Source organism: Camellia sinensis, chromosome 8 (assembly GCF_055761805.1).
Source record: "Camellia sinensis isolate YWXY chromosome 8, ASM5576180v1, whole genome shotgun sequence".
Taxonomy (NCBI): Eukaryota; Viridiplantae; Streptophyta; class Magnoliopsida; order Ericales; family Theaceae; genus Camellia; species Camellia sinensis.
The window spans coordinates 136600267-136613686 of NC_138968.1; positions in this window are offsets into that span (position 1 = coordinate 136600267).

Genomic DNA, 13420 nt, shown 5'->3' on the forward strand with positions numbered 1-13420 from the left:
ATTTTTTAGTTTATGTTTTTAAAATTTTTTAAATATTTTGTTCAAATCAAACGCGTTTGTAATTTATGTTTTTCTAAAAATAAACAAAAATCAATTCATAAAATTTTTATAAACATAAACAAAAAACATAAATGTTACCAACCGCTAGCAAATTGTTTCTCCCGAGTATTTTCATCTACCTACCTCCCCCAACTAAATGACATGAGAAATTTGGCTCTGTTTGGTAGAGCTTTGAAACGTTAGTTTCAGGCTTTGATTTACACATGATATTTATTTACGATTTTCAAAAATTAATTTCACACTCACTTTTGAAAACTCTGTCCAAGACGGGAAAATTTGGGCTAATCGGTCGTTCCACCGGACATCCCACCGATCGTCCGGCCGGTTGACCAGAATAGTGCATTTTGTTTTTGACACTTGTTAATTTTTATATATTCAATAAAAAAATATTTTCCGAACTTTTAAATTTTTTTATGAGTTTTGAATAGAACTTTGAGTTGTGTGTTTGGTTATAAATTGTATGTTTTTGTATCAAATATCATATGTCACATCAAAAATTCTCCATTCAATTCAAAATTCTTTTCAAAACTCATTCACCAAACAAATTTTCCACACTCAAATCATAATTCCAAAATTCACAAACTCAAAATATAACTCTATTATCAAATCATATCTAGAAAACTCTACCAAACGCAACCTTTCATTTCTTTTTTTTTTTTTTAATAGCAAATTTATATATTTTATGTATATAAATTATAGAGAAATAATTGCACAGTGATGACAGTAAAAGAAATTATAAAATTATAAAAAATATATAATATTTTAATTATTAAAATGTATAAATTTTTTCATTGACTTATAATTTTTTTTATCATCCGATTGTGCTGTTATTTCTCCTAAATTATACCACGACTTAGACGGGATTTGATACTTGTTTTTTTTATTATTATTATTATTATTTATTTATTATTGAGAAATTATCATGTTATTCTTATAATATAGTGAAGTTTTTGTAACCACCTTATGAAAAATTTAAGAGTATTGAAAATAAAGTTATTTGTTCACAATGACTTAAGGTTTTTTTTTTAAAATTTATAATGATTTAGCCTTTCCAAAGCAAAAAAGTCTCACACCATTCAGTCTATATATATATATATATATATATATTTTAAAAAGAAAAAAAAAAAATTCAAACGATTGTGCATTGGCTATTCGGTCTAGCAATCCTCATTTCATATTTTAGTGGGTTTGGGGTAGGTTGGGTTGTTTGTTTGTTTTTTTTTTTTTTATAGTGATTTATATATATATATTTAAATTAAAACAAATTTATGTATTTAAGAAATTAATAAAAATAAATTATTTGTTGGTAAGTCAAAAAATTTAATATAATATTTAACTTTTTTAACTGATGATAAATAGCTTATAGGTAAATTATACTTATCTCATTTGAGGTTTAAAAAAATATAGTCAATCCTACATTTTTAACATAATTACACTAAATACCTTTTTAGTATGATTAAAACTACCAAAATTAATATTAATGTTAGATAAATATTAAAATAAATAAAGATAAATATATATATATATATATAGTAGGAAATAAATGATAGTATTATTTTTTTATTCATATAACTAACGAATTATTGATAAAAAATAACTTAAATTTTGTATGAATTAAAACCTTAAGACGTCGATATAATTATGTTAAAAGTATAGGAATAATTGTCTTTTTTCTAAATTTAAGAAAGAGTGAATGTAATTTACCCATAGTTATGTTAAAAGTATAGGAATAATTGTCTTTTTCCTAAATTTAAGAAAGAGTGAATGTAATTTACCCATAGTTAATAGACTTTTTAGAACTTTGCATCCAAACGCCCACAGGTAATCTATGATTTGTTGGGGCTTCATCACGTGACTAACTAAACCAATTTGAACAATTGGTGATTGGGAATCCAAATGACCTAAGAGAGTTGGGTTGATTGCAGTAAGGGTTGTTTTGGGAAAGTGATTTTTTTAATTTTTTTTATAAAAAAATAAAAAAAATAATTGAGTTGATTGGGAATCCAAATGACCTAACAGAGTTGGGTTGATTGCAATAAGTAGGGCGGTAAGAAAAATAAAAAAAATTGATCAAATCGATTGAATCGAACTAAATCGGTTATATTTGATCTTTTTTTTAACAAGAATCGGTATATTTAGTTTTTAAATTTGATTTTTTTTTTTAAATTTTCGGTTGGTATCGGTTTAACCACCTTGTACACCAAACTAAACTGAAACCGACCGTTTCAATGTATATTATGTTTATAATATATATATATATATATATATATTTATATAATCTAATAATATAATGATATTAATAAGTGTAATAAATTATTAATCTCAATTAATTAATCTTATTATCTTTATAACCTAAGTTTGTAAACTCTTATTATATATAATCTTAATTCTAACTCATTATTTTTGAAACATGGGCCTGTTTGGTAACCATTTTGTTTTCAGTTTACATTTACATAAATTTTAAAAACTTTCATAAAAATTTGTTTGATAATTTTTTTGGTTTATAAATGGTTGTCTCAATTTATAAATTTGAGGAAAAAACATAAACTCAAAAAATGAGTTTACATTGGTTTTTAAACAGAAATTTAAAAATTTGACTAAATTTTTTTTTTAATACTTTTTTTTTCAATTAATTTTTTTTTTCAATTATAATGTGTATGATCCCATTGTCATAAATAATAAAAAATAAATATAAATATTTTAGGCCTGAACAAACATATTTTTTAGTTTATGTTTTTAAAAATTTTCAAACATTTTGTTTAAACTAAATACGTTTGTAATTTATGTTTTTCTAAAAATAAACAAAAATCAGTTTATAAATTTTTTGTAAATATAAACAAAAAATGTAAACGTTACCAAACGCTACTGAAAACCAGTATTTGTTAAAAAAAAAATTTGTAAACATAAACCAAAAACCAGTGTTTGTTAACTTCTTTTTGTGTTTATTTTTGTTAATCTTGGAATTGAAAAGTATTTATTAAATAGATGGATTGGATATGTTTGAAATTGTAGACAAATAACTAATTTAATATTTTTATATAGATTAATGATTATATTTAAAAGGGACTCAAGTTTGAAAGGTCCTAGACCAATTAAATCACATTGAACCGAACCGTTTCAATCGGTTTGGTTCGATGCGGTTTGATGAGAAAAGTGGTTTATATCGATATTAAAAATAATAAAACCAATATTATTGGTTTGGTGAAATTTTTTACCTAAATACCAACCGTACCGAATCGATTACATCCCCAGCAATAAGGATTATTTTGGGAAGATGATTTTTTTAGTGGTTTTTTTTTAAAATTTTTTTATAAAACGATGTGTAAAAAATAAAGAGAATAATTAATTTTTTGTAGTGATTTTTTAACTTTTAGACTGTTTTAATAGGCCTAACTGAAAAATTCTCAATTAAGTGTTACTTTTTTCATAATTTTTTTTATTTAGATAGGTCAATATAAATGAATATAACGATAATAGGACTCAAAACTTTTTTTTTTTTTTAAATGTAAAGAGGACTTATTTTGTCTATATTTATTTTAATGAAATATACTTTATAAATCCCTTATTAATGAAATTTTATACTGTGTTTGACTATTATATTTATGGAGAGAAAAAGGGGAAGGAAAGAAACAAAGATAGATAAAGAAAAATAAGTGGAAACTATATGCATGTTTTTTAAATTAAAAAAAAAACTTTTATTTTCTTTTATTCTTCGCAAACCACTTCACAAATCTAAAGTTAAAACACAACCTATATACATTAGGGATTGGGTATAATGATTAAGCTAAATGATTATTACTCCTAATCAAGGAAATTGAAAATGTAATAATGTTTCTTGATCTCATTTTTATTTGCATATGTACATGACCTAGAAAATTATTAAATCAATCCTAAGATTATTGAGGAATTATCATGTTATTCTTATAATATTGTGAAATTTTTGTAAACACGGTGTGAAAATTTTAAGAGAATTGAAAATAAAGTTATTTGTTCACATTGACTTAAAGTTTTTTTTTCCTTATTTTTTTTAATTTATAATGATTTAGCCTTCCCAAAGAAAAAAAAGTCTCACACCATTCTTTCTATTTTTTTTAAATATATATATATATATATATATATATATATATATTTTAAAAGTAAAAAAAAAGTAAAAAAAAAATCAAACGATTGTGCATTGGCTATTTGAATTCGGTCTAGCAATCCTCATTTCATATTTTGGTGGGTTGGGGTAGGATGGGTTTTTTTGTTTGTTTGCTTATTATTATTTTTTATAGTGATTTTATATATATATATATTTATTTATTTATTTATTTATTTAAAATTAAAACAAATTTATGTATTTACAAAATTAATAAAAATAAATTATTTGTTGGTGTGGAAGGTAGAGGATTCTCCATAGGAAATGTGAGATGAGATGGTCCTTCTAGTACTTTGCAAAGAAAAACCAATTGGTCAGTGAACGCTCCCAACCAAATTTGGTTGGGAGGACCCTCCGACGATTAAGTTAGACATGAGATCGGCCGTATAATATTTATTTATTGAAATATGTTTTATACCACTTCTCTTTTTGTTTTCTGCTTCCATTTGTTTTTCCTTACTTTCCCTTTTATAGTGTTGTAGTCCTTGCCTTGACCGTTGGATCAGCACCCTTATCCAAGGATTCTGGTTATCGACAGACTTTGGTCAAGGCAAGTGGCCAAGTTGCTTTGATCTTTTGCTGTAGGATTGCTTTGTTGTGTGCGGTTCAGATTATGTTAGGCTTCTTAGGGGCAGCCTGCCAATTGCCTCATTCGTCCGATCATGTTCATCGGACAGCCATTTCGTTTATTCGGGCTAGGCCTATGGACCTATCTCTGGCAATCATGATCTTCACCATTCGTTGTGGATTAATCTAACGGCCTTCTTACATTTGCAAATTTTCTTCTAGAAGGCGATTTTGTTTGGACTTTAGTTACGTGACATTGTCTCATTTCCCGTCAAACCCATCAATGGTTTGGGCCTTCCATGATTTCAGGTTGCTGGGTTGGACTTGACTTTTGGGTTTTTGGGCTTCACATGTTTGGTCCTTAGGCCAATACTTTCACCTCTCCACAGTTGGTAAGTCAAAAAATTTAATATAACATTTAACTTTTTTAACTGATGAGTTGCTTATAGGTATATTATATTGATCTCATTTGAGATTTTAAAAAAATACAGTCAACCCCACATTTTTAGCATAATTAGACTAACTGCCCTTTTAGTATGATTAAAGCAACTGAAGTTAATACTAATAATAGGTAAATATTGAAATAAATAAAGATAAATATAGAGAAAATTAGTTTAAAGTCCCTATCTCATTTTTAGTAATAGAAGAGATCCACAATATTATTTTGTGATGTCTAAGGTCCCTCAAACCAACACCCATATATCACAGAGAAATTTGACATACCAGAGAGCTACTCTCCCCTATACCTCTCTCTCTATAGCACTTTCTCCATATCCAAACCCCAATCCTTCTCTGCTTCCAACAAATTCTTCACTACCAAAGCTTCGCTAAGCGAGAGTTTAGACGCCCCATTTTTTATTGTCCTTACGACTTGGACGTCATCGCTTGCACGCCCAATGATGAGTGTATATGCTTGTCAAATGCTCGAAGTCCTCAGCGAAATGCCATAGCTTTGAGCCTTTCAAACCTTGCACCCCTGTTGCCTTGTTTTTGGACCAAAACCTTGGATTTTGAAGAATGCAACCTCTGGTGGCCTGCTGACCACTGCTATGGGCTGCCGGCCATTGTTCCTGGTTGCCGGCCACCAATGTGTTTTGCAGATGTTTTGTGACAGCTGTGCCCAGCTGTTTGCACAAATACTTGCATGTACTCCCACGTGTATAGTTGGATGTTTTTTAGGGAGGTTCATGTTTCTCTATATATAGAGGACCCCCCCTCTTGCCATAGGGTTAGAAAAAATTTGGAGCAAAATTTTTCCTCTCTCTACAATTCTCTCTCTCTCTCTCTAGCAAATTTCTTAACCTTTGCCTATACACTCTTAACCAAACCTCTCCATCTTTGAGCTGAGGTAGCTTTAAGCCTTGTTTGAGCTTTTGAGGGTGTGTTTGCCTTGTTTTATTGCTTGAAAGTGATCTCCTCTTCAAGAGCTATAAAGCTTTGCCTCTTTACTTGCTTTATTTACTCGTTTTCCTACTATTTTCCAACTGCTTTTGGGTTGTAAAAATTATGTATTTTTTTGGCTGAAACTTGGGTTTTAAGGCCGATAAAGGTTGAGGGGTGGCTCACCATTCTTTACACATTGCTCTCAAGGCCTTTACCCTTGTGTTTCCCGCCTTTACACTATCTTTTTTTGAGCTTTTAAACACTAATTTTCAGAGTTATTTCAGTGGCTATAATCATGGTTTGAAACCAAAATTGGAGGGGTTAGCCTCTCCTCCTTATGTTTTGCTTACTAGTCTAGCATGCTCTATGTTTTAGCTTATTATTCTAGCTATTTTTGTTTTAATTCCAGCATATTTTAGGACTTATTTAGGATTGTTTTAGGACTATTTTTAAATGTTTGTTGCATTTGAACTTTGTTTTGCATGCTTGTAGTGTAATTGTTCTCATAAACTTGGTGTTTTAGGCATTATACACCATCTTATTTGAGTTAATAGTGTTTATTTATGGCTTTCCATACTTGTGATCACCCTTAATCACCTCTGCAACCTCCCCCCTTTCTTGGCTTTTATTTTGCTTTGAAAGTGGTTTCAAACTACTTATTTGTTTAAGCATGAGATTGAGATGTCATGCTTAATGGTTTAATCCCTTTGGGGTTCATTACCAATGGTATGATGTCTCTTTCATGCTCAAAGCAATTCTTGGTTTGAGCCCTCTTTCCATTAGAGAACTTAAATTCACCTTTAGACTCAATTGACTAAAGAATGGATGGTAATCTAAAATGAAGTAATAAAATTGAGGCTAAAAAAAGTGCAAGATAACAATTTGGTTTGGGTTCAATCAGACGTTAATTGAACCCTTGAGTCTTAAGTCGTTTCATACTCATTAGTGATGAAAATGGTTCAAGATTCATTGTCAACTACTTCCCTTGATTTTTCATGATAGGGAGGTAGTTTTGAGAGTATTGTTTTATTGCATTTATTGAACTTGCACCCTTTGGTTCATAGGCCATCATGCAATGAAATTGCATTCATTGATGGTTTGTGAGCCAAGTTTACTACTTCTTTGAGCTGTTCAAATGACGAGAAGGGTTAAATTGTGCAAACAAACCCCTGAGAATACACTATCTCTGCTCTGTTTGCTCTCTGTTGCAGCAGGAAAGTCTAATCATCAGTGGCAGGTAGGCCATCTTTTAAGGCCAGTAGGCCACCTTCTGTGGCCGGCAGGCCCTCTGCCGGCCACCAGTGCAAAATCAAGCAGTGTATTTCCCCAGTAGAATAGAGTTGGTCTAGAGATGGAAATCAGTGCAAGTGCTCCACTGTGCAACAGAGGCATTTAGCAGCAGAAACAGTGACTTTTTTGGGCGAAAACCGCATCCATGCCTAAGTCCTCCATCGATTCTCAAGATCCGCGTTGTAATAATATTAGTATTGTGCTTAAAATAGTGGCTTTATACTTAATTAGTTAGAATAGCTAATTCATCTCGTGTTGTAATTATTTTAATTAGCTAGATTAGTTAATTAATTAGTTTGTTCGGTTTGTAATAATTACTTAAGTAGTTTAGCTAAACTATTCATTTGGGTTTATAATAGCTCCTTAATTAGTTTAGCTTTACTTTAGCTAGTTAGTTAGCTAGTTAGTTCATTCAGACCCTCCTTCGCGAGGGCGCAATGTTGTAATAATGTGTATGTCTTCCAACCCCACGTCTTTCTCCTTTTTATTTACTAGCTTATGTTGGTTAGTTTTGGGCATCATATTTTGTTTAGCATTCTCCATGATTTGCATCCACTTGTTTTGCATGCACCGAGGCTCGGTTCATCATTCTAACTTACATTGTTAGTTAAATATTCTTTGAATACGTACTTAGACCGCATGCTATCAAATGGCTTCATATGCCATATTAGTAGTCGAGCCTAGTAATTGCATATCGCATGTGTTGCATTAGTCATATTGCATAGTTAGGAATCATGTATTTTTTTTTCTAACTAGTTTCTCTTTTAGCTTGGAGTACCAGGTAAGCCTTTACTCGCTTTAGCATACTGCATGAGTGTGATTGTTGCCATGTTTAGCATCTAATTACTTAAATGTTATAAATTGCTTGAATGCCTGTGAATGAAAGCTAGTTTCTTAAATTGGAATAATTTGAGTAATATTCATATGCGATCACTTTTTTAAGTTCGGATATCCCTCAAGTGCTCTGTACCCGACTCAGAAGGCTTTGCAAAGCCGGAGATCTTGTTAGGGGACAGCCCGTGTTTACTTCACTCGGAGAAGAGTCAGGCAGAGTTCACCGGTCTAGTTTTTACAGTAGTCATCCCTCAATTCAGCTGCATCCAGTCAAGCTCAGGGACAGTCTTATACTTCTAGTCTAGCACGAGATCACTCGCCTATTCCGATGGCACAGTATCCCTGTAGCTCGACTTTTTCGCGGCCCCTTTCGGAAGTTTGAAATATAAGCCCTACAGTTCGGACTCCCGCGGTTTTGAATCTAATCTCACAAGTGGCAACGTGAAATTGATAAACACCAAAGAGTCCCAAATTCGGCAAACCGTTTGGAAAATTGATTTTGAATAAAAAATGCCAAAATTAGACTGTTTTGCCAGATACAGAGTTGCCACCTAAATATTTTTTTAGGAAATCTAGGAAACCCATGGCTCGTGCTAAAGGCCACGTGTACGTCATCACCAAAGTTGCCTCGACTCAGGAACTTGTGTACGAGAGGGGAAGGTCGCGAATACATTTGAGCACCCCACTCGCCAGATCAAAGATCGGGCTCTACTAATCATGATATGATTTTTATTTACTTTATATGCTCTTGTTCCGATTTATTAGGCTAGCATTTACTATAGCCTCGTTTGGTAGGGCTTAAAAGCAACTTAAATTAGCTTATAGATTATTTTAAGTTATTTTGGTGTGTTTGGTAAAACTTAAAACCACTTTTTGTAGCTTAAATTAAGCCAAAAAAGTGCTTTTTGGCTGAGTGGGTGGAGGGGTGCTTAACTCATTAGCTTAAGCGGAAAGCTACAAAATTGAAGGAAAAAATTACTTAAATGTCCTTTACAAATTTGAAGTATTACCAAGTTGCCACTATATAAACCACCAAGTATCACTATTCATCGTTTGAGAAATAGACATAGGCGATTTCCGGCGAGACGCCAACCAGTGCTCTCTCCCCTCCTCTTTCTCTCTCTCTCTCTCTCTCTCTCTCTCTCTCTCTCACACACACACACACACACACACACACACACACATACACACTCACGAACCAGTGCTCTCTCTCTTAGCGATCGGAACCCTAGCTTCGTGATTTTCGACGAGAGGCGAACCAGATCTCTTTTCTCTCTCTCTCTCTCTTTTAGCGGACGAAACTCTAGCTTCACGATCGAAACCCTAGCTTCGTGATCGAAACCCTAACTAGATCAACTGCGTGAAACCCTATAGTCATGAGGCGTGAAACCCTAGCTTCGCGATCTGAAACCCTAGCTTCGCGACGGTGACGATCTTTTTTTTTTTTTTGGGAAGTTTTCAGTGTTTTTTTAATTAAAAAATCATAATAATAATTAAGCATTTTAATGAAATAAATTTTATATTAATTGATACTAATTAAAAATTTTAGTATTAGTTGATGCTAATTAATCCATTAATTCACACTAATTAATTTATAATGAAAAAATGAAATATTTTTACTAAAATTGAAAAAAATGAAATATCACTAAAAAAATGATATAAATTGAAATATTACTAAAAATAATTAATATAAATATTACTAAAAAATGACACATTAATAAAAATTACTAAAAAATGATACATTAATATAAAGATTAATAATGATACATTAATATAAAGAAAAAATGAAATATTACTAAAAATAATTAAAATGAATAATAATGAAGAATAATAATAATATGAAAATAATAATAATAATAATAATAATAATAATAATAATAATAATAATAATAATAATAATAATAATAATAATAATAATAATTTATGGAAAAATTGACACATTAATATAAATTGATGAATATATGTAAATTGATAAATTAATATAAATTGATACATTAATATAAAGAATAATAATGATACATTAATATAAAGAAAAAATGAAATATTACTAAAAATAATAATAATAATAATAATAATAATAATAATAATAATAATAATAATAATAATAATAATAATAATAATAAATTAGAAAAATTGACACATTAATATAAATTGATAAATTGATGAAAAATTGATGAATATATGAAAATAATATGTAATGAAATCACAACATTAATATAAATTAAAACATGAATATTAATTTTAATGAATTAATAAATTAAAAAAAAAATTAACAAAGATAGAAGAGAAGAAAAAAAAATTTAAAAAAAGAAGAAAATAAGGTGAAAAAGAAAAGAAAATAAAATAAAATGAAAAAGAAAAAAAATGTATTATAAATGAAATCACAAATTTTATATCCTATAAGGGCAAAAATGACAATTATACAGCAAAAAGCTATTTTACAGCTTATTTACCAAACACTACTCTGCTGCTTAAATCCATAATCTCACAGCTACATTAAATAAGTTACCAGCTTATGTTCACAGCTGTAAGTTATAATCTGTTAAACTATAATTTATAATCACTTTCTCACAGCTCTACCAAATGGGCCCTATGTGATGTGTGCACACAAGGTATGGACTAGTTTGCCCGAATTGAAACAATTCAATTTCATGTTTGTTTTTCGAAAAGAGTTTGATTTTGCCACTTGACAAAGTGGGTTTAAAGTTTGTGAATTTGCCACTTGACAAAGTGGGCTTAAATGTACATTCATTGAATCATTCTAATTCAAGCAACAAGCCTTTATCCATAGGTACTCAATCAGTTAACAAGTAAGCACTTAGCCTCATGGCAAGAATGCTAGTCATGGTAGTCACTTACACTCATGCAAATATGCTAAAGCACTAAAAACTCACCTAATACTCCAAGCTAAGATAAAACAAAAAAAGTTAGAAAAATATGCATGATACCTAACTATACAAGATGACTAATGCAACACATACAATATGCAATTAATAAGCCTGGCTACTAATACGACATATGAATCGATTAAACAGCATGCGGTCTAAGCACGTATTCAAAGAAGAATTAAACTAACAATGCAGTTAGAATGATGAACCGAGCCTCGGTGCGTGCAATACAAATGAATGGATGCAAACATGAAGAATGCTAATTGAAACATGATGTCCCTAAACTAACCATCATAAGCTAATAAATAAAAGGAAGAAAGATGTGGGGTTGGAAGGCATACACATTATTACAACATTGTGCTCTCACGAAGGAGAGTCCGAATGAATTAAGCTAACTAGCTAACTAAGCTAAACTAATTAAGCTAATTATTACAACACTTGAATTAATTAACTAACTAACTAGTTAACTAATTACAAAATGAAATCGAATAACTAGTTAGACTAACTAATTAATTACAACACAAGTGCAATTAAGATAAGTAATTAAACTAAACAACTAACTACTACGCCTCGGAAAATGAGGGATGTGCATGCGCATGCTCAGTTTCCACCCGAAAAGACCTCCGTTTTGTTTCTGAATGCCTCTGTTTGCACAGTTGAACACCAATACTGTTGCCCAATCTACTCTGCCTTACAAACATACTGTCAAAAATTGCATCAGTGGCTGGCCGACCAGAGATGAAGGTTGCCGACCATCAGCCGGCCATAGATGAAGATTGCTGGCCACCAGCCGGCCATGGAAGTGGTCTGCCGGCCACCTACCAGCCATGGACAGTGGCCTGTCGGCCACTAATGCACAGGCTCATTTTGCTGCAACAGAGGACAAACAAAGCATATACCGGGTATTTTCAAGGATTGTTTGCATAACTCACCCCATTCTTTTCATGAACAAATCCAAGGAGTGGTGAACTTAAGCCACAAACCGCCAATTCAATCAATTTCATTGCATGATGGCTTATAAACCAAAGTGTGCAAGTTCAATAAATGTAAAACAAGACACAAACCTCCTCCCTTTTATGAAATATCAAGAGAAATGGTTGACCTTGGAGACTTGAATCATTTTATCACTAGCAAGTATGAAATGGTTCAAGCTTCCATGTGTTCAATTAACGTCCGATTGAACACAACCAAACATTATCTTGCTCACTTTTAGTCCCAAGTTTTAGTTACTCAATTTTAGTTACCAACCATCCTTTAATTCAATTAAGTCCAAGGAGTGAGTTAAAGTCCTTTAATGGAAAGAGGGCTCAAACCACAAGTTGTTTTAGACATGAGAGAAGCTTCATGCCGTTGGTAATGAACCCCTAAAGGGATTAAACCATTAAGCACAAGACCTCAATCTTATGCTTTAAACAAGCAAGTTGTTTGGAGCACTTTCAAAGCAAAGCAAAAAGCCAAAAATGGAGGGAGGTTGCATAGATGATTAGTGCTGAAATGAAGTATGAAAAGCCCAAAATAAGTGCTATCAACTCAAATAAGTGATGTCTAAGACCTAAAACATCAAGCTTATGAGGACTATTACACTAGAAGCATGCAAAACAAAGCTTAAATGCAAACTACAACCCAGAATAGTGCTAAAGTAGGCTAAAATATGTCCTAATACATGTTGGAATTGAGCTAAAACAAGCTAGATTAAAATGTTAGAACATGGCACAACCTAGGCTAGTAAGCAAGACACAAGGAGGAGAGGCTCACCCCTCCAAATTTGGACTTCAAAACAAGATTTTAGCCACTGAAATAACTCTGAAAATCAGTGTTTAAAAGCTTGAAAAAAGATAGTAAAAGGGTGGGAAACACAAGGGCAAAGGCCTCCAAAACAAGGTACAAAGAAGGGCTATTAACCCCTTAACCTTTAATGGCCTTAAAACCAAGCTTCAGCCTAAAAAACACAGAGTTTTGACAGCCCAAAATAATGGAAAAAAAAAAATGGTAGGAATAGAAGCAAATAAAACAAAGCTACAAGCAAAGTCTTATACCTTTGAAGAGAAGAGCAACTCCAAGCAACAAAACCAAGCAAACAACACCCTCTAGAGCTCAAACCAAGCTCAGAAGTACCTTAGCTCAAAGATGGTGAGATTTGGTTAAGGGTATATAGGCAAAGGTTATGGAATTGTAGGCAAAAGTGTAAAAAAATTGTAGAGAGAGAAAAAATTTTGAGTTTAAAATTTCCTAACCTTGCTACAAAAGAGAGGGGTCCCTA